The sequence below is a fragment of the Entelurus aequoreus genome, linkage group LG16 (genome assembly GCF_033978785.1).
Source record: "Entelurus aequoreus isolate RoL-2023_Sb linkage group LG16, RoL_Eaeq_v1.1, whole genome shotgun sequence".
In the NCBI taxonomy this organism is placed as follows: domain Eukaryota; kingdom Metazoa; phylum Chordata; class Actinopteri; order Syngnathiformes; family Syngnathidae; genus Entelurus; species Entelurus aequoreus.
This window is the reverse complement of record NC_084746.1, coordinates 40925815-40949409: the sequence shown is the minus strand read 5'-3', so window position 1 is coordinate 40949409 and position 23595 is coordinate 40925815. Positions and strand designations below refer to the sequence as shown.

Below are 23595 nucleotides of genomic sequence, written 5' to 3'. Positions count from 1 at the left end.
GTTGAAGTCGTATCATGAAGGACCCCCAGAAGAGACCCATCCCATCCAACTACCGGCCAATTACCTGTCTCTGCACAACATGGAAGGCCCGGTCAGACATCATTGCGGCAAAAATGAGTAAGCATGTGGCTCAATACATGAGTGAGGCACAGAAAGGAATTGGCAGTAATACCAGAGGAGCCAAGCACCAGCTACTGGTTGATAAAACAGTCGCCCGAGACTGTAAGAAGAAACAGACCAACCTGTGCACTGCCTGGATTGACTACAAGAAACATACTTGCCAACCCTCCCGATTTTCCCGGGAGACTTCCGAATTTCAGTGTCCCTCCCGAAAATCTCCCGGGGCAAACATTCTCCCGAATTTCTCCCGATTTCCACACGGACAACAATATTGGGGGCGTGCCTTAAAGACACTGCCTTTAACGTCCTCTCTCACCTGAAACCTTCACCCCTTAACAGCCGCATGCTGTCCCGGTGTCCGCTTTTCCTCCATATTAACAGCATACCGGCCCAGTCACATAATAATGTACCGTTGGACGGGTTTAACAATGGTCTTTACTCGAAGATGTCAAGAAATGCTCACACATTGTATGATCTTGTAACTGGTTTAATAATAACGCAAGGCATACTTGGTCATTAGCCATACATGTCACACTGAGGGTGTCCGTATAAACAACTTTAACATTGTTACTGATATGCGCCACACTGTGAACCCACACTAAACAAGAATGACAAACACATTTCGGGAGAACATCCGCACCGTAACACAGCATAAACACAACAGAACAGATACCCAGAATCCCTTGCAGCACTAACTCTTCTGGGATGCTACAATAACATCTACGGCTTTTGGAGCTCAGTGCACAACTGCACACACAACAAGAAGGAGACAAAGCAGAAGAACGAAGAAGAGACATGGCGACGACGAGTAAGAAGAAGAAATACGCTTGCAAGTTCCAAAATTATTGAAAAAAAATTTCATTTAATCCAGAAAAACTCGAAGGGGAAGGGGTATGCTGCCCCCTGCCCCCCCCCCCCCCCCCCCCCCCCCCAAAAAAAAAAAACAAAAAAATCAGGGGGTCTCAAGGTTGGCAAGTATGACATGAAAGCCTACGACTCAATGCCGCACACACGGATACTGGAATGTCTGGAACTGTATAAGAACAACAGGAATCTAAGGGCCTTCATCCAGAACTCAATGGAAATGTGGAAGACAACCCTATAGGCCAATTCAAAGTTGATTGCCCAAGTCAACATCAAGTGCAGCATATACCAAGGAGATGCACTATCACCACTGCTGTTCTGCATAGGCCTGAACCTCCTCCGTCAGATCATTACGAAGAGCGGCTACGGGTACCGATTCCGTAGTGGGGCAACAATCAGCCACCTGGTCTACATGGATGACATCAAGCTGTATGCCAGGAGTAAGCGAGAAATAGACTCACTGATCCATATTACCAGGATCTACAGTGATGACATAGGGATGTCATTTGGATTGGACACGTGTGGCCGGATGGTCTCAAAAAGAGGCATGATGATCAGGACTGAGGGGATTGACCTACCAGAGGGAAACATGGGTGATATCCAAGACAGCTACAAGTACCTTGGCATCCCACAGGCTAATGGAAACCATGAAGAGGCCACAAGGAACTGAACCACAGCCAAATACCTCCAGAGAGTAAGACATGTCCTGAAATGTCAGCTGAATGGTAAGAACAAAGTCTGCGCCATCAACATGTACGCACTACCAGTCATCAAATACCACGCTGGTATCATAAGCTGGCCAAAGGAGGAGACAGAAGCCACAGATATTAAGACAAGAAAGCTCCTCACCATGCACGGAGGATTCCACCCCAAGTCCGGCACCCTGTGGCTATACACCATGCGGAAAGAGGGAGGCAGAGGGCTAGTGAGCGTAAAGGCCACAGTCCAGGATTAAACATCGAAAATTCGAGAATACATCGTACAAATGCCCCGAAATGACTGCTTAATGAATGTCTCAGGCAGCAGAACCGTTATGATAGTGCAGAGGAGGAGGAGCAGACAACCTGGACGGACAAGCCCCTACATGGCATGTACCACCGTCAGATAGAGGAAGTGGCTGATATCAAGAAATCCTACCAGTGGCTGGAAAATGCAGGACTGGCAGACAGCACAGAGGCACTAATCATGGCAGCACAAGAACAGGCCATAAGCACAAGAGCCATAGAGGCCAGGATTTACCAGAGTAGATCAAACCCAAGATGCAGACTGTGCAAAGAAGCCCCTGAGACAGTCCAGCACATAGTAGCAGGCTGTAAGATGCTAACTGGATCAGCGTACAGGGAGAGGCACAACCAAGTGGCTGGGATAGTACAGGAACATCAGCAACCAGTATGGAATAGAAGTACCCAAATCCCAATGGACCACACCACATAGGGTGGCTGAGAACAACAGGGCCAAGGTTCTGTGAGACTTCAGCTACCAGACTGACAAACAGCTTCTGGCTAACCAACCAGAGATAGTGGTGGTGGACAAAGAGCAGAACAGGGGGATGGTGATAGATGTGGCAATCCCAGCTGACGCCAACATCAGGAAGAAGGAACACGAGAAACTTGAGAAGTACCAAGGGTTGAAAGAGCAGCTGGAACGGATGCGGAAGGTCAAGGCTTGCGTGGTCCCCGTGGTAGTGGGGGGCTCGGAGCAGTAACCCCCAAACTGGGAGAGCGGCTCCAACAGATCCCAGGAACAACATCTGAACTTCTTCCCTCACCTTCTAATACAATGTGACAGTGAAAATAGCATCCAAACAGCATGTGTTGATACTAAAGTGAAGACAAAAGTAACTGTCATGTGCTATATAAATAAAGTGGATTGGATTGGATTGTCATCACTCAGCTGTGGTTTATGACCTACCTTCACTCAAACCAAATACTTAACTAGTGTATTCTTCTTGGATAGTAGAATCAACCTTCATTGCAAATTACATCAAAAAAGAAGCCAGCTAAAGTGTATTTTCCACCCTGTCTGGCAGGTTTGTGTGTTTTACCTATGAGGTCATGGGCGTGAGCCAATGAACATATATTTAGTAGATACACAGGGACAGTTAAAACTACAGTATACATGTACTCCCCAAACTTAGTCACGCTCATGCCTTTTTAATGCTTGCTTGAATATTATTGTTGGAGAAGAGCGCGTAGTCACTTGAATAGAACCCATCATTATGTCACGCTGGTGGGAGGGTGGAAGATGCTATAGAACTTTAGAATTTCAAGACAATGCTTCAAGGTGCACACACCAGTCTCACGTGTTGCTTTTCCCATGGCTTGCATTTTCCAGCAGTCAAACTAAAAATCATGAGGCCGCAAACGGCTCGGCAACAGACTCCTGGAAAGTTCTACTCGGACGACATCATCATACATGGCGGAGCGTGAAGTTATCTTCACGCAACTGCCAGTTACGATGTGGAGACAAAATGAGCTCACTGTTGCAAACGATGCTGCAGAGAAGTAGGAAAGACAGTTTAAGGAATGACCGGGGGGGGGGGGGTTGGGGGGGGCAACTCATGTTAGTTCAGGGGCCACATGGAAGAAAATCTATTCCTATGTGGGCCAAACGGGCAAAATCATGGCATGATCATTTAAAAATACAACTATGACAACGTCAAGTTGTTTTCTTAAAACAAGCACATTCTGAAAATGCACATATCACAAATAATTGTCTTGACAAAACACTTCAAGTTAGTTGAAAATTCTGAGAAAAAAAAATGGGGCAGTTTCAAAAACACCATGAAGAACACAATGAACTTAGACATATTCCCAGTGTATCTACAAAGTAATTAAACTTTAAGCCCATCTAAGAATGAACAAAAAACTAAATAAAGAGTAAATAAAAACTCTTCTATGTATGAACTACCTCAGTTGTCATTTCCACATATTCATCCTGTGCTAAGTCAACTGATGTAGAAACTATTAAAGAGTTACTCACTGCCTTCTAAGCATCATTGTGTATTGATAGAAACAATAAAAGCTGGGCCATGTGTCAACAATTCCAACAAACCAACAATAAAACCTGAAAAGACTGACAGTATTGCAGTAAATTACACATTCTTCACTTTCTTTAAATTCTCAGAGAAGACAATAATGTTCACAGAAATATGTCAATGTGCAGTGTCTCATGCTGCATTTAAGTCTTTATTTTACTTTCTTTAAACTTGTAGAGAAGACAATAATGTTCACAGAACTATGTCAATGTGCAGAGTCTCATGCTGCATTTAAGTCTTTATTTTACTTTCTTTAAACTTATAAAGAATACAATAATGTTCACAGAACTATGTCAATGTGCAGAGTCCCATGTTGCATTTAAGTCTTTATTTTACTTTCTTTAAACTTGTAGAGAAGACAATAATGTTCACAGAACTATGTCAATGTGCAGAGTCTCTTGCTGCATTTAAGTCTTTATTTTACTTTCTTTAAACTTGTAGAGAAGAAATTAATGTTCACAGACCTATGTCAATGTGCAGAGTCTCATGCAGCATTTAAGTCTTTATTTTACTTTCTTTAAACTTATAAAGAATACAATAATGTTCACAGAACTATGTCAATGTGCAGAGTCTCATGCAGCATTTAAGTCTTTATTTTACTTTCTTTAAACTTATAAAGAATACAATAATGTTCACAGAACTATGTCAATGTGCAGAGTCTCATGTTGCATTTAAGTCTTTATTTTACTTTCTTTAAACTTGTAGAGAAGACAATAATGTTCACAGAACTACACTGTAAAAACTCTTTCAGTGGTATTGTCCATTTTACTTTATTTTTAAAAGTATATTTATTCCAATAAATCAATTTATTTTTATTTGTATAGTTTTTGAGTTATCTATAAGTAAAAAGTGTGAATATTTTCGTAACTTAATTTTTTATGTGATAAAATTAATTTTATTGGACTTCCAACATATATTGATTTAGCAAAACTCAGTTCAAAGGTTTATATCAGACCTAAAAGGTCAGGACCCGCCCACCTGCATGCAGCTGTCGAAGAACAAGCCCAGACACGTCTCTTCACGGAGCCCAAGGAAAACACTTTACCGGACTCATCACTCATGTAAGTAACAATTTATATTGTTAAAAGTCAGTATTTGCCAGGATTGAAATGTATACATTTTCAAAAGCATGGCTCAACGTTTTATTTAGTTTGCTACTTTTCCCGCCGACCGCCATTTCGAATGTGCTCTTACTTCCAATAGCTCATTAACTTCAACCAAACATTGTTATAGCTGTGCAGTTTATAATTAGCGTTTTATTTGCGTGGTAGTTTAATATTTTATTCTTCAGTTTATAAGCAGCCACATTAAAGCTGCTTCACTAGCTTGCATTAAAAGTTGCTAGCAGCTAGCTAGATAGCTCCCCTCAGACCTGCTGTCCATGCACACTCTTAGGCAAAACGCTACTCTTGTAAGAATAACACTCATTGTGTAAGTCTCAATCTCAACATTTCCCCCCCCAAAATCTCACCAGTAGTCACTATTTAAAGCAGGGGTCCCCAAACTACGGCCGGGGGGCCGGATCCGGCCCCCCAGCATCCAAAATCCGGCCCACAATTTTTTTTATTTTTATTTTTTATTTTTTTAATCTTTCCTTTCTAATCCATTTTCTACCACTTGTTACTCTTGGTGTCTCCTAGTCGCTCAGGCAAATCATATTGTCTAAAAATGAATTTTCCCATCGATAATGTGACAATGTAAATGTTGATGAACATCAATGTTAATTGATGTTAAATGACAAAACCGATTATAAAGACAATGTGTATGTATATATATATATATATATATATATATATATATATATATATATATATATATACACACACACACACACAGCCTGGCCCCCGGCCAAATTTTTTTAACCCAATGCAGCTGCCGAGTCAAAAAGTTTGGGGACCCCTGATTTAAAGGGTCATTTTTGCTGCTGGCCCTTGTGGGCGGCGCGGTGGGCCAGGCTCTGGGGTTCCTGTCGCTGGCTGGCTTGGCTGCGTGGGGGCGGTGGCCCCTGGTTCCCTGGGCACCACACCTACTGTTTGTGGGATGGGTTCTCGGGGAGGCTGGGGCCGTACTCTGGCTCCCGCACACACTGGGAGTCAAATGTATTGTACATGCAAATTCACATATACTCACACACATACATAGGTACCTACGCTCCCACATACATATACAAATAAATACAGTACATATTTACACACTGAAAGTTCGTACATCCACACGCACATTCATTATACAAACATACTGTATACACATACTGTACATATACATTCACTGTAAAAACATACATATACACATACTGTACATATACACTCACTGTACAAACACACACATACACATACTACACATATACATTCACTGTACAAACACACACATACATATACTGTACATATACATTCACTGTTCAAACACACATATACACATACTGTACATATACATTCACTGTTCAAACACACATACTGTATACACATACTGTACATATACATTCGCTGTACACACATATACACATACTGTACATATACATTCACTGTACAAGCACACATATACACATACTGTACATGTACAAGTACATATGCACACATAAACTCATGCACATAATCACGTTTCATCAAACATATATTAACGTTGTTGCCCTAGGGTAAACTGGGTATAACACATGGCACACTGACAAAGCTTAACCTATTGTTACTATAACAATCTACAAGGTTAATGTAGGTTGCTTCTCTTTCTTCCCCTCCATTTTTCTGCATTCTTTCGTATCTCAAGTTATCATTACGTATATGTATTGCTGCATTTGAACAATTGTATTGTTGATAATAAAGGTAAAGTACTGGTATTGTTTAGTATCAATAGCACTATTTCTATTGGTATTCATATTGCTCCATTTTTAGTGTAATAATCATTGTCATTTCTGTATTTTTATTTTTATTTTCGCTAACTGCTTATTTGCTATTACTTTTACCATCATATTTGTACATGTCGTATTTGCTGATGTTGCTCTGTTGTTGTTGTTTGCTGTTGTTGTTTTTGTCTCTCTGTCTAATCCCCCTCTTGCCCCCACAATTCCCCCCTCTGTCTTCCTTTTTCTCTCTTTCTATCCCCTCCTGCTCCGGCCCGGCTGCACCAAATGATAATATAAATACATTTAATAATGTCAAAATACAAGTAAGGCAACAAGAGAAGTATCCTACACTTCTCTTTTGTAAAGTAAATCTGAACAGCCGATATGGGCATCTACATCTGCTATATGATTTGCCCGAGAAGCTGGGCAGGACATTTAAAAAAAATAAAAATAAAATAAAGGGTCCTTTTTCAAAATGTTCTTCCGTGGGGGCATGCCCCCGGACCACCATACTGTTGCTAGGTTACCAACTTAGACCACCGCGCTACAAAAAAATCCAGAGGAAACACTGCAATTGAGTATATTAGGGTGTAAAAAAAAAACATATATAAAGGGCTCTCATCAGGCTTATATATCCAAGACGTTAGACATGAACCATAACTTGTCTTTTTTTCTCTCGCTCTCTACAATGACAGATGGGATGGCCCTGTAAATTGTGCAGCACTGTTGTGCCAACCAAGAGTGATTTTTTAAAGCATTACAGACTGCACCATGGGACCTTTGGACACAGCCATGCCTTCCCTTGCATTCATATAGGTTGCCCATGCTCTTTTAAATGCTGGAGTTCCCTTCGCTCTCATCTGTCAAGATACCACCCAGAAGTCAAATTCCTCAACTCACCTCAAGTAAGTCCTTCATTCACCTGCCCTCTGTGTAAAAGGACTCTGCCAGGAGCATCAATGATATGATGGCCAGAACGTATACAGTTGGAGAAGACAGGAAGTTGTTGCCAAGTCTCCTGCTGGGGTGGCAGAATTTAAGGAAAGATGGCCTGCCCTCTTCGAACCATTCCAGGTAAATGATTTATCATTCTATTTTTCCTGACTAAGTTTCCATTGTGACTTGGACATGACATACTAGACTCACTTTTTGCCTGAAAATGTATACTAAAACCCTTAATATCAGTAACGGTCAACATTTGCTGTCTTACAGATTAATGAAGAGTTCCGAAGGTGCACTGCTGTTCCACTAGAATCAACATTTATGTCCCAGCTGGACAGGTAGACTCCAAAACTCCTGGAGCTCTTCAGTGCAAAAGGTGGAGTGACTGGTCAGCGCATCAAGAACTTGTTGATGGAACTGATACAGGTGGGTTAAAAGTGGTTTAAAAGTTTACAACTGAATCTGTAATCATGCTCTAATAATGATATCACAAATTTGGAGTAAAATTGCCAACAAAATTCATTTATTTATTATTCTTCTATTAACTCTAGGACCCAAGTGCCTCTGCAGTGATAAAGAGAGATGTGACTTTGAGATGCCTCATAGAGTACATGGGAGAGAGTGGACAGGAGCTAATCTCTGACTACTGTGTAAGTATTGTTTAAAAGCAGGTTTGGATCAGTCTGATGTATAAGCTTAAATTTGGTTTACTTATGTGAACTGACTGAACCAGCAGTTGTCAGGTGGAGGTCGAGCATGCAGCTAGTTGGCAGGAGCCCCAGGATAGCCAATTAGCATAGCACCACAGAGTGATGCCTTTCTGTCTTGTGTTTCTGTTTGCCCTAAAAAAAACAATGCAAACAAAAAATACTCCCCTTAAACAAGCATTAAAACATTTACTATATATATATATATATATATATATATATATATATATATATATATATATATATATATATATATATATATATATATATATATATATATATATATATATATATATATATATAACATATTACTGTTTGTTTGTTTGTTTTAATTTCTGGTTTTTCTATTCAGGTTTTTTATATGCAAATTAAAAATGCCAATAAAAAGCATGTGGCTGGAAATGCATCTATTGTACCAAGTTTAATGTACAAGATCTCAAATTAAAATTCAAATGTTTTCAAAATGGTCTTCACAAAAGTAATCATTATCTGGATTAAATCACACAATTTATATTAAATATAATCAATCAATCAATCAATGTTTATTTATGTAGCCCTAAATCACAAGTGTCTCATAAAATTAGATGTTTGTTTTTTTAAATTACTGTTTTTGTATCTCAAAGGGAACTGCAGAGACCACTGTTCATGAGGACCTGGAAATGAAGAATATGAGCATCTACATCTGTCGTGAGCCAAATGCAGTAGGAATCATCATTGAGGGAGTACCACTCCTTACTCATCTTGGAAACCTAGCCAAAGCATGCTGCCTACTTCTGGGGTTGACGTATGCACTTAATCTTGAGTATCCATCCAAACTTTCCAAAACATTTGAGGTGTTTCAAAGACTTTTTGTGGGAAACGATACACTGCGCCCAAAACCAACCCCCAAATTCATGACTCTCAAAAACAAGCTTCTAGCTTAGGCAGTGAGCCATGACTGTCAGCTTGCACTTTTGAACAGCTATTTTCTTGTGTCTGTTCAAAATCATTATACATTGTTCATTGAGTGGAATTCTTCAGAATGTTGTAACGGTTTGTCCTGTTCAGGTTTTATACAAAGCTCCAGGTCATCGTTTCTGGTGTGTAAATTAAGTTTTTTTTATGTTTTATACACACTAAATTGCCCCACTGTGAAGCTCCAGCTGGTCAGAAGGAGGGATCTGTGAGTTGTTTAAGTTAAAATGTTTCAAAATATACACACTGAAAGACACTATGGTGAAGGTGTTCTGCTTGTGAATTGTTACAGAAGTACAGATAATCTTAATGTTAAATTGTTTTAGCAAGAAACTGTACTGTGAAGGTTCTAAGTAAAACTTGAGATGCTGAGGTCATGCATTCTTTTATGCACTAAATAAGTGAAGTGAATTACATTTATATAGCGCTTTTTCTCAAGTGACTCAAAGCGCTTTACGTTGTGAAACCCAATATCTAAGTTACATTTTAAACCAGTGTGGGTGGCACTGGGAGCAGGTGGGTAATGTGTCTTGCCCAAGGACACAACGGCAGTGACTAGGATGGCGGAAGCGGGGATCGAACCGGCAACCCTCAAGTTGCTGGCACGGCCGCTCTACCAACCGAGTTATACCGTATACTGATGTTCTTGACTGTTAATACTCTCCAGCTTATTGACACGGTTTGGATATAGCTTGTGAAAATGTTTTATTAATATGTATACGGTTAAAAAAAGAAAACTACTGTGAAGGTGTTCTATACAGCACTTTAAAAAGTTGAGGTCATGCATTCTATGCACTAAATATGGATGTTGACTGTTCATACTGTCCAGCTCATTGCCACTGTTTTTATATGATAATGATTTAATAAAGGTTGGAATTTGATATGTCTTGATTTTTTAATTATTATTCTAAGTAATTATTTTAAGCAGTTTCCATTTCCAAAACAAAGAAAGGGTAAGTTGGTCAAAATTAATAAAATTGAGTACACTAATTATTTTTTCATTTAAATGTTACTTATTTTAATTAAGTCTTGTGTGTTTAATATGCTGATGTTTTTTTTACATTGATTTTACTCAATTTGTTGGCTTTTTCTGTAAGCGCAACTTAATCTTTTTGCATAAATCGAAATGCATATTATTAAGTTCTACTTACTCAAAATACCAATTAGTTGACTAAACTAACAAAAATTACTTGGAAAATGTTGCCTTATTTTTATTGAGTTAGATCTAGGCAACAGTTTTTACAGTGTATGTCAATGTGCAGAGTCATGCTGCATTTAAGTCTTTATTTTACTTTCTTTAAACTTGTAGAGAAGACAATAATGTTCACAGAACTAAGTCAATGTGCAGAGTCTCATGCTGCATTTGAAGTGGGGTTAATTACCAATTATTTATTTTACTCCTGTTTGTTTTATGTTGGTTGGAGGGGGAGGAGTAACTTTACCGTGTACCTCTTGCTTGGTATACTTGCTCGCCCCGACATCCAGTGGACATATTTAGAACTGCAGTTTCTTTTATTTAAAAATGCAACTCAATTTAACACTGAGCAAACTCATCTCAATTGAACCTGGGGCCACATGTTTGACATCCCTACTAGAAACAATCATGTAATGCACAATTTATGAAAAATGTGAATATCGTATGTGTTGTTGGTCATAAACGTACTTGCTGTGTGTGTATAGTCAGTGGAACGTCAACATTGGAATGTTTTGATCATTTGAAGCACTGGTGTCAAACTCAAGGTCCGGGGCCCACATCTGACCCACCACATCATTTTATATGGCCCACGAAAGCCTGGAAATATAATGCGTCAAAGTAATTTTATCTTTTCTTACTCAATATATTCGTTCTTTCCATTTTGGCAGGAACATATACACGTGTACTGCATGTATTTGCACGTCTTTAAAATGTCAATATTATCCAATGATGCAACACATGTTACATTATCCATAACTCCAAACATTTTGTTAAATAATGTTGTTCAAATCAAAATAAATACTATCTGCTTGTCTTTTGATTTCGAAGCAAGTTATCCATCAAATTAAACACTGTAAACATTACATTTTAAAAGTAGTACTGTTTTTCAATTTACAGTACTACACTGTAAAAAACGTCAACACCATAAATGTTACAGTACATTTTTTGAATGGCAACTGAGCTGCCTGTATTTTACCGTAAAATCTACAGATTTATTCTTAGTGTGTGTGAACAAATATAATAACCAAATGCTTAGGTAATTGAGTAATAATATCATGAGGCACATTTAATCACTGTTACAAGTGGCCCTATGAGATCAGCCGTAACGGCAATGTGGCCCTCAATGAAAACGAGTTTGACACCCCTGCTTTAAAGTGCTTTTTTTTTAAGTTGTTGCTATCAATCTGAAAATCTTATTTGACAATACCAAACTTTTTGTTATACTTCGTATAAACACTCCTAATATAAGGCATATGACAGGGGTCCTCAATTATACTTGTCCAAGGGCCAACTTTTTTCTCAGCAGACAGTGGAAGGACCAGTACTGTACAATAATCAAACAAAAACATTTTAAATACAATTAATTTTTTTTTGATAGTAATATAAATAAATAATATTAATAAATAATGTTTTAACAAAAACAATAACGTTATGCATTCACATTCACCCTGACTGCGATTCAAACCCTGGTCCCCTGGGTCATAGAGCTAGTGCCACTACCCATTCAGCTATCTTTTCCATTAATTACCCTCATTTTCAGACTATAGAGCGCACCTAAATATAAGCTGCACTCACCTAACTTTTGGACAAATTGTATTTTGTTCTTATTTGGGCAAGTCTATAATACATTGAAACATGAACTATTACACAGGTGCATGTGTATTTTTTAATAATGTTTAGGAGTCCCATGTGAAATTTGAAAGGAAACCATAGCACTGTTTGACCACTAATATCACATGAAATGACAACAACACAACTTAGCATTAACACAGGACAGTAACGCAACCAACATTTTAAAGTGCATGCAGAGGTGGACAAAACTGCTGGATTCTGACCAGTCATGCTGCTTCAAAGGCAGCCACTGCCATCTTGTGGGCCGTTGTTCACGTTTGTAGACCACCCACATACTTTCAGTTTCTTTTATTTAGACAAGCTCTATAAATGTAGGTTTTTCTTTACCTTGACATATTTCGACTGGCTCACAAACTCTCAGGCCCTCTTTCATGTGGATGACCAGCTAACCCTGTGGATAATGGACTTTTTAAACAGAGTTCTGGTCAACACCACCTTCTCTGACCTCCAGCACACCTCAACTGGCTCCCTTCAGGGCTGCGTGCTCTCACTATCAATCAATAAATCAATCAATGTTTATTTATATAGCCCTAAATCACAAGTGTCTCAAAGGGCTGCACAAGCCACAACGACATCAGCGGTACAGAGCCCACATAAGGGCAAGGAAAACTCACCCCAGTGGGACGTCGATGTGAATGACTATGAGAAACCTTGGAGAGGACCGCATATGTGGGTAACCCCCCCCCTCTAGGGGAGACCGAAAGCAATGGATGTCGAGTGGGTCTGACATGATATTAGTGAAAGTCCAGTCCATAGTGGATCTAACACAATAGTGAGAGTCCAGTCCATAGTGGATCTAACATAATAGTGAAAGTCCGGTCCATAGTGGGGCCAGCAGGAAACCATCCCAAGTGGGGACGGGTCAGCAGCGCAGAGATGTCCCCAACCGATGCACAGGCAAGCGGTCCACCCCAGGTCCCGACTCTGGACCGCCGCACTTCATCCATGGCCACCGGACCTGTGTCCCCGCCCCTCCACAAGCGAGAGGGGGGCAGAAGAGAAAAGAAAAGAACCGGCAGATCAACTGGTCTAAAAAGGGGGTCTATTTAAAGGCTAGAGTATACAAATGAGTTTTAAGATGGGACTTAAATGCTTCTACTGAGGTAGCATCTCTAACTACTACTGGGAGGGCATTCCATAGTACTGGAGCCCGAATAGAAAACGCTCTATAGCCCGCAGACTTTTTTTTGGCTGTGGGAATCACTAATAAGCCGGAGTTCTTTGAACGCAGATTTCTTGCCGGGACATATGGTACAATACAATCGGCAAGATAGGCTGGAGCTAGACCGTGTAGTATTTTATACGTAAGTAGTAAAACTTTAAAGTCACATCTTAAGTGCACAGGAAGCCAGTGCAGGTGAGCCAGTATAGGCGTAATATGATCAAACTTTCTTGTTCTTGTCAAAAGTCTAGCAGCCGCATTTTGTACTAACTGTAATCTTTTAATGCTAGACATAGGGAGACCCGAAAATAATACGTTACAGTAATTGAGACGAGACGTAACGAACGCATGAATAATGATCTCAGCGTCGCTAGCGGACAAAATGGAACAAATTTTAACGATTTTACGGGGATGAAAGAAGGCCGTTTTAGTAACACTCTTTATGTGTGACTCAAACGAGAGAGTTGGGTCGAAGATAATACCCAGATTCTTTACCGAGTTGCCTTGTGTAATTGTTTGGTTGTCAAATGTTAAGGTGGTATTATTAAATAAATGTCGATGTCTAGCAGGACCGATAATCAGCATTTCCGTTTTCTTGGCGTTGAGTTGCAAAAAGTTAGCGGACATCCATTGTTTAATTTCATCAAGACACGCCTCCAGCTGACTACAAGTCGGCGTGTTGGTCAGCTTTAAGGGCATGTAGAGTTGGGTGTCATCAGCAGAACAGTGAAAGCTAACACCGTATTTGCGTATGATGTCACCTAGCGGCAGCATGTAGATACTAAAGAGTGCAGGGCCAAGAACCGAACCCTGGGGAACTCCGCACGTTACCTTAACATAGTCCGAGGTCACATTATTATGGGAGACGCACTGCATCCTGTCAGTAAGATAAGAGTTAAACCAAGACAAGGCTAAGTCTGACATACCAACACGTGTTTTGGTACACTCTAATAAAATATTATGATCGATGCTATCGAAAGCAGCGCTAAGATCAAGAAGCAGCAACATAGATGACGCATCAGAATCCATTGTTAGCAATAAATCATTAGTCATTTTGGCGAGGGCTGTCTCCGTAGAGTGATTTGCCCTGAAACCGGATTGAAAAGGTTCACAGAGATTGTTAGACGCTAAGTGTTCATTTAGCTGCTGTGCTACAATTTTTTCGAGGATTTTCGAAATAAACGGAAGGTGGGACACCGGCCGGTAGTTTACCATGAGATCAGGATCGAGGTTAGGTCTTTTGAGTAGAGGATGAATAACCGCTTTTTTGAATGCTAGGGGAACAGTGCCAGAGGAAAGTGATACGTTTATAATATTTAGCACTGATGGACCTAATATTACAAACAGTTCCTTGATAAGTTTCCCAGGAAGTGGGTCAAGTAAACATGTTTGTTTTATCCCACTTACACGCCGTAATAATTCCTCTAATGTTATTTCATCAACAAGAGAGAGACTATTTTGGAGGGCAATATCCGTCGTATATGCAGTCGTATCTGTGTTAATAGAACCCAGTTGTAGCTGAGATGCGTTGTCTTTAATCTCCTTTCTAATGAGTTAAGTTTTCTTATTAAAGAAATTCATAAAGTCATCTGCCGAGTGGTTGGAGCTACTGTGAGGAGTCCCTTGTTGGGTTAGCAATGCTACTGTACCAAACAAAAATTTAGGATCGTTTTTGTTGAGGCGGATGAGATTTGAGTAATATTTAGCTTTAGCTAAGGTAAGCATGCGTTTATAAGTTATCTAACTATCACTTGATGGAAAACCTCAAGTTTAGTCGCGCGCCATTTGCGTTCCAGCTTTCTACATGATAATTTATGAGCTCTAATTTCTTCAGTAAACCATGGGGTGCGCCTTTTAGGGGCCCTTTTTAGCCTTAGCGGTGCTATACTATCAATGGTTTTGCGCAGGGCGTCATCAAAGTTGTTAGTGAGGTTATCAATAGAGCCCACATAATTTGGGAAGTGTGCCATTACCGAAGGCAGTAGACCAGCAAGAGTCATCGTTGTGGCAGCATTAATGTTGCGGCTGCTATAGCAGTTATTATTATTATTATTATTATTAGCTTGCACTACTGCTCTTCTTCCTCTACACCAGTGACTACAGAACCACACACTGATGATAGACTTCTCCTAGCTCTGCTATCAAGCCATTCTCATCACTACGGACCAGCTCTTCTCTTTCTTTCCCTCCATTTATCTCCTTTTTTTTGTATCTCTAGATATCATTACGTATATGTATTGTTGCATTTGAAACAAATGTATTGTTGATAATAGAGGTAATTATTGTTATTATTCATTATCAATAGTACTATTTCTATTGGTATTTGTATTGATCCATTTGTAGTGTAATTATGTTCATTGTCACTTTGAATATTTCTCATTGCTGGGAGCTCAAACCACTCGTAAACGTTTTTGTGTGTCTGTATGCGGAGTAAAATTATGGAACAAACTGGACTTACAACACAAGCAATGCCAAACTATTAATCGATTTAAACTATTATACAAACATTGGGTCTGGTTCAAATATACAGATGCGGGTCTTTAATTTGACCTGCTGTTGTACTCTGTCTCAAAGTGTTAACATGTGCTCAAGTTTCCTTACCATTATTGATATGTTGTCTATTACCATTGTTGGTATTTTGTCTATTACCATTGTTGGTATATTCATTCTTCCTACATTGTTGATACAAATTATTGTTACAGTGTAATAATTATTGTTACCTGTGGTAATGCCACTATGATACAACATTTGTATTATAATCCTCAAACAAAGTAACAGTGAAACTCAATGGAGTAATCACTGAATGGAGAACTCTGGGTGGGATTAAATAAGTTATCTTCTTCCCACTCCCTTTCCGGCAAAACTGGACATTCATGCATTACATACTGTACATTATCTTTTGCACTATATTAATTTATATTATTATGTGTTGTCAACTTTGTACTTTTTTTATGTCATTGCCTGAAATAAATAAATAAATGAAAAAAAAAAGAAAAATTGTAATTTCTGTATTATTTATTTTACTAACTGCTTCTTTAATATCACTTTTACTATCATATAATGGGTTATACTTGTATAGCGCTTTTTTTTTACCTTCAAGGTACTCAAAGCGCTTTGACAGTATTTCCACATTCACCCATTCACACACACATTCACACACTGATGGCGGGAGCTGCCATGCAAGGCGCTAACCAGCAACCATCAGAGGCAAAGGGTGAAGTGTCTTGCCCAAGGACACAACGGACGTGACTAGGAAGGTAGAAGGTGGGACATATAAGTACATGTCCTATTTGCTGATGTTGTTCTAGTGTTGTTCTATTGTTTATGTTGTTGTTGTTGTATTGTTGTGTTTGCTATTGTTGTTGTCTCTCTGTCTTATCCCCCTCTTGTCCTCACAATTTCCCCCTCTGTCTTCCTTATTTTTCTCTTTCTATCCCCTCCTGCTCCGGTCCAAATAATAATATAAATCCATTAAATAAAGTCAGAGATGAAATGTTGGAAAGTTTTTAAACTTATGTTTTAATAAAAATTGTTCAGCATAATAATGAAAAAAGTGGATAGTTCATTGTGTTACTGAAGGTAATATTATTCATATGGTGCTGGGATACCCACGATTTCAGCCTTTCAAAGCTCCTCTTGGACCACCAATGTTTGACCTCGGTATTTGCCAAATCCTGGTAACGGCCCTGCTGATAAGAAGAAGTAACGAATCTATTGGCGCTATGCAGACCACCCATCCAGCGACTACAATGAATTCATTGAAAAGAGCGGATAACGAGAGCATGCGCAGTACAGTTTGCAGGGATTTTGTTCCGAGTCCCCCAAAAAATGGTGAAAAACGTAAAAAAAAATTGAGACAGCAATAAAGTATCCTATAAATGCTTATTTGAAAAATAAATCAATAACGACAGGTCTCTCTCACGGTTGTTAAGCATATTTTTAATGAAGTGGTACACATTAATCAACAATTACAGCTGCAGCACTCTTTTTATTTCATGCAGATAGCGCCATGGGACCACTTTCTAATAAGTTTCTTTTAAAAATATTTTCAGTGCAATTTGAAGCTGAAAAAACGAAGAATTGGCCTGCAACTATATATATGATAAATTACTCCTCTGCTTTGATTATCGCACAAAATAAGCAGACACACACCTTCACCTTAAACCTCACACTGCAGACAGGACCACACACAAAACCTTTGGAATGCTATAAAAATGTATTTAGGTTGAATATAAGTTTTTTTTGTACAAACCTATGTGGCGTGCTGTAATATATACATGAGTGATGGGGTTTTTGACTAAATGGATAGAAAGTAATACAAAGAGTTGAGTATGGCATCATTAATATAAAGCAGTATTTCATTGGGGCTATCCATCCATCCATCCATTTTCTAGTCGGAGACAAAAATCAATAATGACATAAAGTAGACATGCACAGTATATTGTGTTTTGAATTGCAGGTCAAACACTGATATACAGTACTCCATCAACATCCTTTCTACATGCAAAATAAAATAAATATGATTTCAAGTTATAGCCAATGGTTCTTAAAAGCTGCGACTCAATTTAACCAGAGCACCATTTTTCAAATGCAGAAATATAAGTGCTCACAGTTGAAAATGAGTGTGGCCAAACATTCCCCTGTTTCAGATCCATGACTGATTCTTCCAGGTTCTGACACAGGCCTGGTTGACAGGTCCTTCCTGCGTGTGCAGAAAACCAAGCAAGAAAATGACCTGAGAGCAATCAAAAAGGGGAGAAAAGACACCATTTCAAGGTGTGGACGGTTTGGTGAGTGATGTAAAACATTATCAGAAGTGGTGTTGGTCAAATGAAAGACTTTTACTGTGCAAAAACAAAAGGAGGTTTGTGGAGGATACATTGAACAGCTATTTAGAATGAACGGACCTCTCAAAGGGAATGTCTTTTAGAGCTAAATAAACTGCTGTTTGCCAACAAGCATGAGACATCTTTATGATTGGCTTTTATGTCTTCTTCTCCGACATTTTGGGGTTTCCACGGCAGCGGTGCGGAACCACGGGGCGCTGGCAGCGCAACATATACAGTATGTACATAATGTGTGCGTGCAAGACCACATTTGGACGTGTTCGTGTAGCCTTGTGTAGTGCTCTTGCCTCAGCTCTGAACACCCGCTGGGTGGTCTGCAGGGAAAATGTTTATGATCCAAAGTGAGCTAATCTTGTTTGGCTGAATGGAGAATGATTTACAAGATGCTGCAGCAGGGCCAAGCAGGAGAGGAGGAGGAAATCTTAGGACTCCATTACAAGTCATACTGCGTCCAGACACTTCTCTATTTGTCTTTTGCTTGGACGCTGTCTTTGATTGATCAATTAGCTGCATGATGACAGCCTGCACAAATGGCAGCTTCTCATTTTCCTCATGGAAATCTCAGGGAAATCTCCATCAGACTGTATGAAGGTTTGGCAAAGGCCGCCTTAGACAGACTACAGCACACGTTTTAAGGAAATGGGGCTCCACACGCACATACACTGTACATACATACATACATACATACATATACACATACTGTACATATACATTCACTGTACATACAAACATACATGTACATATACATTCACTGTACAAACACACATAGACACATACTGTACATATGCATTCACTATACAAACATACATATACACATACTGTACATATACATTCACTGTACATACATGCATATACACATACTGTACATATACATTCACTGTACATATATACATACATACATACTATACATATACATTTACTGTACATACATACATACATACATAAATATACACATACTGTTTAAAACCTTCTAAATATACAGTATTTGTTTACATTATGAGAGCCCTTTAGACATGAAATAACATATTTTAGTCACCTTTACACTCTTTTAATTGAACACACTGTACTAATGCTGCCTGGAGGTTGAGCCAATCAGTGGCTACGATACTGAACAGTGCGCTCTGATTGCTTTGGTCACATCCAGCGGACAATAGTACTGTAATAGAGATATTTTTTTAGTTAATTTAGACATTTGCTTGAAAAAGCCTAATTTAGGGCAAAAATGTTGGCAAATATGCTTCTAAAAAAAAAAGAGAAAAATCTGCGACGTGGTGTAGCCGTTGTCTGTGAAACACAATGTGGCGAGAGTCGACGGTCATTTCTGTAAACTCTGAGTGGAATATGCATCTTGCAAATATATTCAACCTTTTTTAGGGGCACAGATATCCAGAGAGTCTATGGTGGCATATAAGAGAATAATAAACACAATGAAGGACAGAACTGTGAGAGTACACTTCAAGTGTATTCAAATCAAATGACACATTGCTAGTCATTTTTAGCTTTGCAGCTGAGGGCTGCAACAACAGCTGTTCTAATAGTCGACTCATCAGCCAGGATTTTTTCTGATTAATCGACTGGTCAAATGATTATTGCTTTTGATCACACCTTTGAGTTTGATGCTGAGTGTGGGACTTGGTTTTAAAATCTGGTATTGTATGTGGGGCTGTCGTGGTTGACAAGACTCTGCAGCATCGCATGGACATCAGGGGCGGGGCCTCTGGATTGGCAGACAGGGGTGGTGGTTCCTCTCTTTAAAAAGGGGAACTGGAGGGTGTGTTCCAACTATGGTGGGATCACATTCCTCAGCCTTCCCTTTAAGGTCTATGCAAATGTACTGGAGAGGAGGCTAAGCTGGATAGTGGAACCTCAGATTCAGGAGGAGCAGTGTGGTTTTTGTCCTGGTCGCGGAACTGTGGAACAGCTCTGCAGGGTTCTTGAGGGTGCATGGGAGGTTGCCCAACCAGTCTACATGTGCTTTGTGGACTTGGAGAAGGCATTCGACCATGTACTCTATGGAGAGTGTTAAGAGAGTATGGGGTATCGGACTGTCTGATTGTGGTGGTCCGCTCCCTGTATGATCAGTGTCAGAGCTTGGTGCGAATTGCCGGCAGTAAGTCGGAGCCGTTTCCAGTGAGGGCTGCCCTTTGTCACCGATTCTGTTCATAACTTTTATGGACAGAATTTCTAGGTGCAGTCAGGGCGTTGAGGGGATCCGGTTTGGTGGCTGCAGGATTAGGTCTCTGCTTTTTGCAGATGATGTGGTCCTGATGGCTTCAACTGGCCAGGATCTTCAGCTCTCACTGGATCGGTTTGCAGCTGAGTGTGAAGCGACTGTAATGAAAATCAGCACCTCCAAGTCCAAGTCCATGGTTCTCGCCCGGAAAAGGGTGGAGTGCCATCTCCGGGTTGGGAAGGAGATCTTTCCCCAAGTGCAGGAGTTCAAGTACTTTGGGGTCTTGATCGGAAGTGAGGGAAGAGTGGATCGTGAGATCAACAGGCGGATCGGTGCAGCGTCTGCAAGGATGCAGACCCTGTATCGGTCTGTCGTGGTGAAGAAGGAGCTGAGCCGGAAGGCAAAGCTCTCAATTTGGCGGTTGGTCTAGGTTCCCATCCTCACCTATGGTCATAATCTTTGGGTTATGACTGAAAGGACAAGATCACGGGTACAAGCGGCCTAAACAAGTTACCTCCGCCGGGTGGAAGGTCTCTCCCTTAGAGATAGGGTGAGAAGATCTGTCATCCAGGAGGAGCTCAGAGTAAAGTCGCTGCTCCTCCACATCGAAAAAAGCCGGATGGGGGGGTCCAGGCATCTGGTTAGAACGCCTCCCTTGGGAGGTGTTTAGGGCACGTCCGACCGGTAGGATGCCACGAGGAAGACCAGGACAAGGTAGAGAGACTATGTCTCCCAGCTCGCCTGGGAACACCTCAGGATCCCCTGGGAAGAGCTGGACCAAGTGGCTGGGGAGACGGAAGTCTGGGCCTCCTGCTTAGGCTGCTGCCCCCGTGACCTGACCTTGGATAAGTGGAAGAGGGATGGATGGATGGATTATGTTAAATTTATTTGTAACAAAAGAAACATAAATTACTGAGAAACAAATTATATTACTTTATTACACAAATGATATAACTACAGAGAAATATAAATCAATAGAAATAAAAGTGTAAACATGAACATTCCTGGTGGTGTATCAATTAAAATTGTAATAAACGACTAGTCGTCAACAACACATCTTTATCAGTGAATTGTACAAATCGAGGTTGTTGATTATGTCAACTAAAATGCTTAGAACTCACTAACTCTTAACCATTTAAACTTTTGAAGTGGAGTGATATTCAGTATGTGTTTTTCCCCTTAAAGGCTATCGTACTTTCTGCTTGGTACATTTAGCCATAGCTGTAACTAAATAGGACACGTCCCGTTGAGCCTAAACTAGACAGGACACGCCCCGTTGAGCCTAAACTAGGGTCAAACTACCAGGGCATTCAATCAATCAATCAATGTTTATTTATATAGCCCTAAATCACAAGTGTCTCAAAGGGCTGCACAAGACACAACGACATCCACGGTACAGAGCCCACATAAGGGCAAGGAAAACTCACCCCAGTGGGACGTCGGTGTGAATGGCTATGAGAAACCTTGGAGAGGACCGCATATGTGGGTGACCCCCCCCCCCCCCCCCCCCCCCTCTAGGGGAGACCGAAAGCAATGGATGTCGAGTGGGTCTGACATAATATTGTGAAAGTCCAGTCCATATTGGATCTAACATATTAGTGAAAGTCCAGTCCATAGTGGGGCCAGCAGGAATTTATCTCGAAACCAAAATTCCATTGTTGTCGATGGCGTTACACACAATACGGTTGAAACAAGGACACTAGCGAAAACCTTTGTGTAGTTTTTTTGTTTTTTTTTAATCAGATGTTGTGCATTATTAGACTTGACGTTGACAATAAAGTAAAAAAGTTGAGGAATATGCAAAGTTTTATTTCCAATACACAACACTCTGAATGGCAGTGTAAAACATAACATGTCATGGTGGTTCTTTCTTTTGCACACAATATGTTTTACACACCATCTTCAAGCCGCTGTCTGAATTTCTCTTCAGGATGCGTCGTTTTGTGGGCGGGCTTATTTACGTGCCTCCACTTAGACCGGGGGTCAGCAACCCACAGCTCTAGAGCTGCAGGCGGCTCTTTAGCGCCGTCCTAGTGGCTCCCTGGACCTCTTTCAAAAATGTGTGAAAATGGATAAAGATGAAGAAAATAAAATTTTTTTTTGTCTAAATAAGGTTTGTGTAGGACAAACATGACACAAACCTTCCTAATTGTTATAAATCCCACTGCTTATATGAAACATGCTTCACTGATGACAGTTTTTGGCGAGCGCCGTTTTGTCCTACTAATTTCGTCGGTCCTTGAACTCACCGTAGTTTGTTTACATGTACAACGTTCTCTGATGCTGCCACAGAAAGACGTGTTTTATGCTAATCCTTCTTTGTCTCATTTTGTCCCCCAAACATTTTATGCTGTGTGTGTAATGCAAAAAGGTGAACTTTGTTGTTTTTTTGATTTGCTGGAGTGCATATCAGGCATATTTGGTCAATCCATGACTGCAAGCTAATCGATGGTAACATGCTGTTTAGGCTAGCTGTATGCACATATTGCATAATTTTGCCTCGTTTGTAGGTATATTTGAGCTCATTTAATTTCCTTTACTTCTGTCCTCTGTGTATTTAATTTATTTCTGCATGTCTCATGACACATTATCTGTATGTAATATTAGCTGCATTTATGATAGTTGTTTGTGTGCCATGTTGTTCCAGACCACAGCAAACGTTACCCAGCTTGCACAGATTGTAATAAAGCCATTGGAAGAAGACAGCCTGCCGTTTCTTTTAACTTGGACACACACATCTATACCTTTGGCCATTCTGAGCCAGTAATTTCCAGAAGTTATCTCATCCTGTGAGAAGCCTCCATTTTACTAATGATTTCCAATGTTGCAAAAATGTGTTGAATAAAAATTAAAATACAACATTTCTGTCAATGAAGATTTGAGTCAGCCTTTGATAGTAGGCTAATATAATTCATATAGACACTTATATCATGTGTTGTCTTCATTATAACACTTATATAAGACTTTTAAAGTAATTTTGATAGTAGGCTAATATAGCTAATATAGACACTTACATCATGTGTTGCCTTCATTATAACACTTATATAAGACTTTTAAAGTCATTTTGAAAGTAGGCTAACACAACTAATATAGAATGTTGTCTGTCTATCTGTGTTGGCCCTGCGA

General features: G+C 39.9%; 2 long non-coding RNA genes across 2 annotated transcripts in view; both read left to right on the top strand.

The window, feature by feature from the left end:
* Positions 1 to 18421, top strand: part of LOC133631370 (uncharacterized) — a 54630-nt gene extending 36209 nt beyond the window's left edge. Inside the window, exon 3 of the long non-coding RNA XR_009821455.1 lies at positions 18120 to 18421. This is a non-coding gene — a long non-coding RNA (uncharacterized LOC133631370). The remainder of the gene's footprint in view (positions 1 to 18119) is intronic.
* On the top strand, positions 4988 to 10318 carry LOC133631369 (uncharacterized). The gene is made up of 5 exons (XR_009821454.1): positions 4988 to 5082; positions 7553 to 7931; positions 8070 to 8225; positions 8351 to 8449; positions 9130 to 10318. It is a non-coding gene; the product is annotated as an uncharacterized LOC133631369 (long non-coding RNA).
* Positions 18422 to 23595: the final 5174 nt, after the last annotated feature.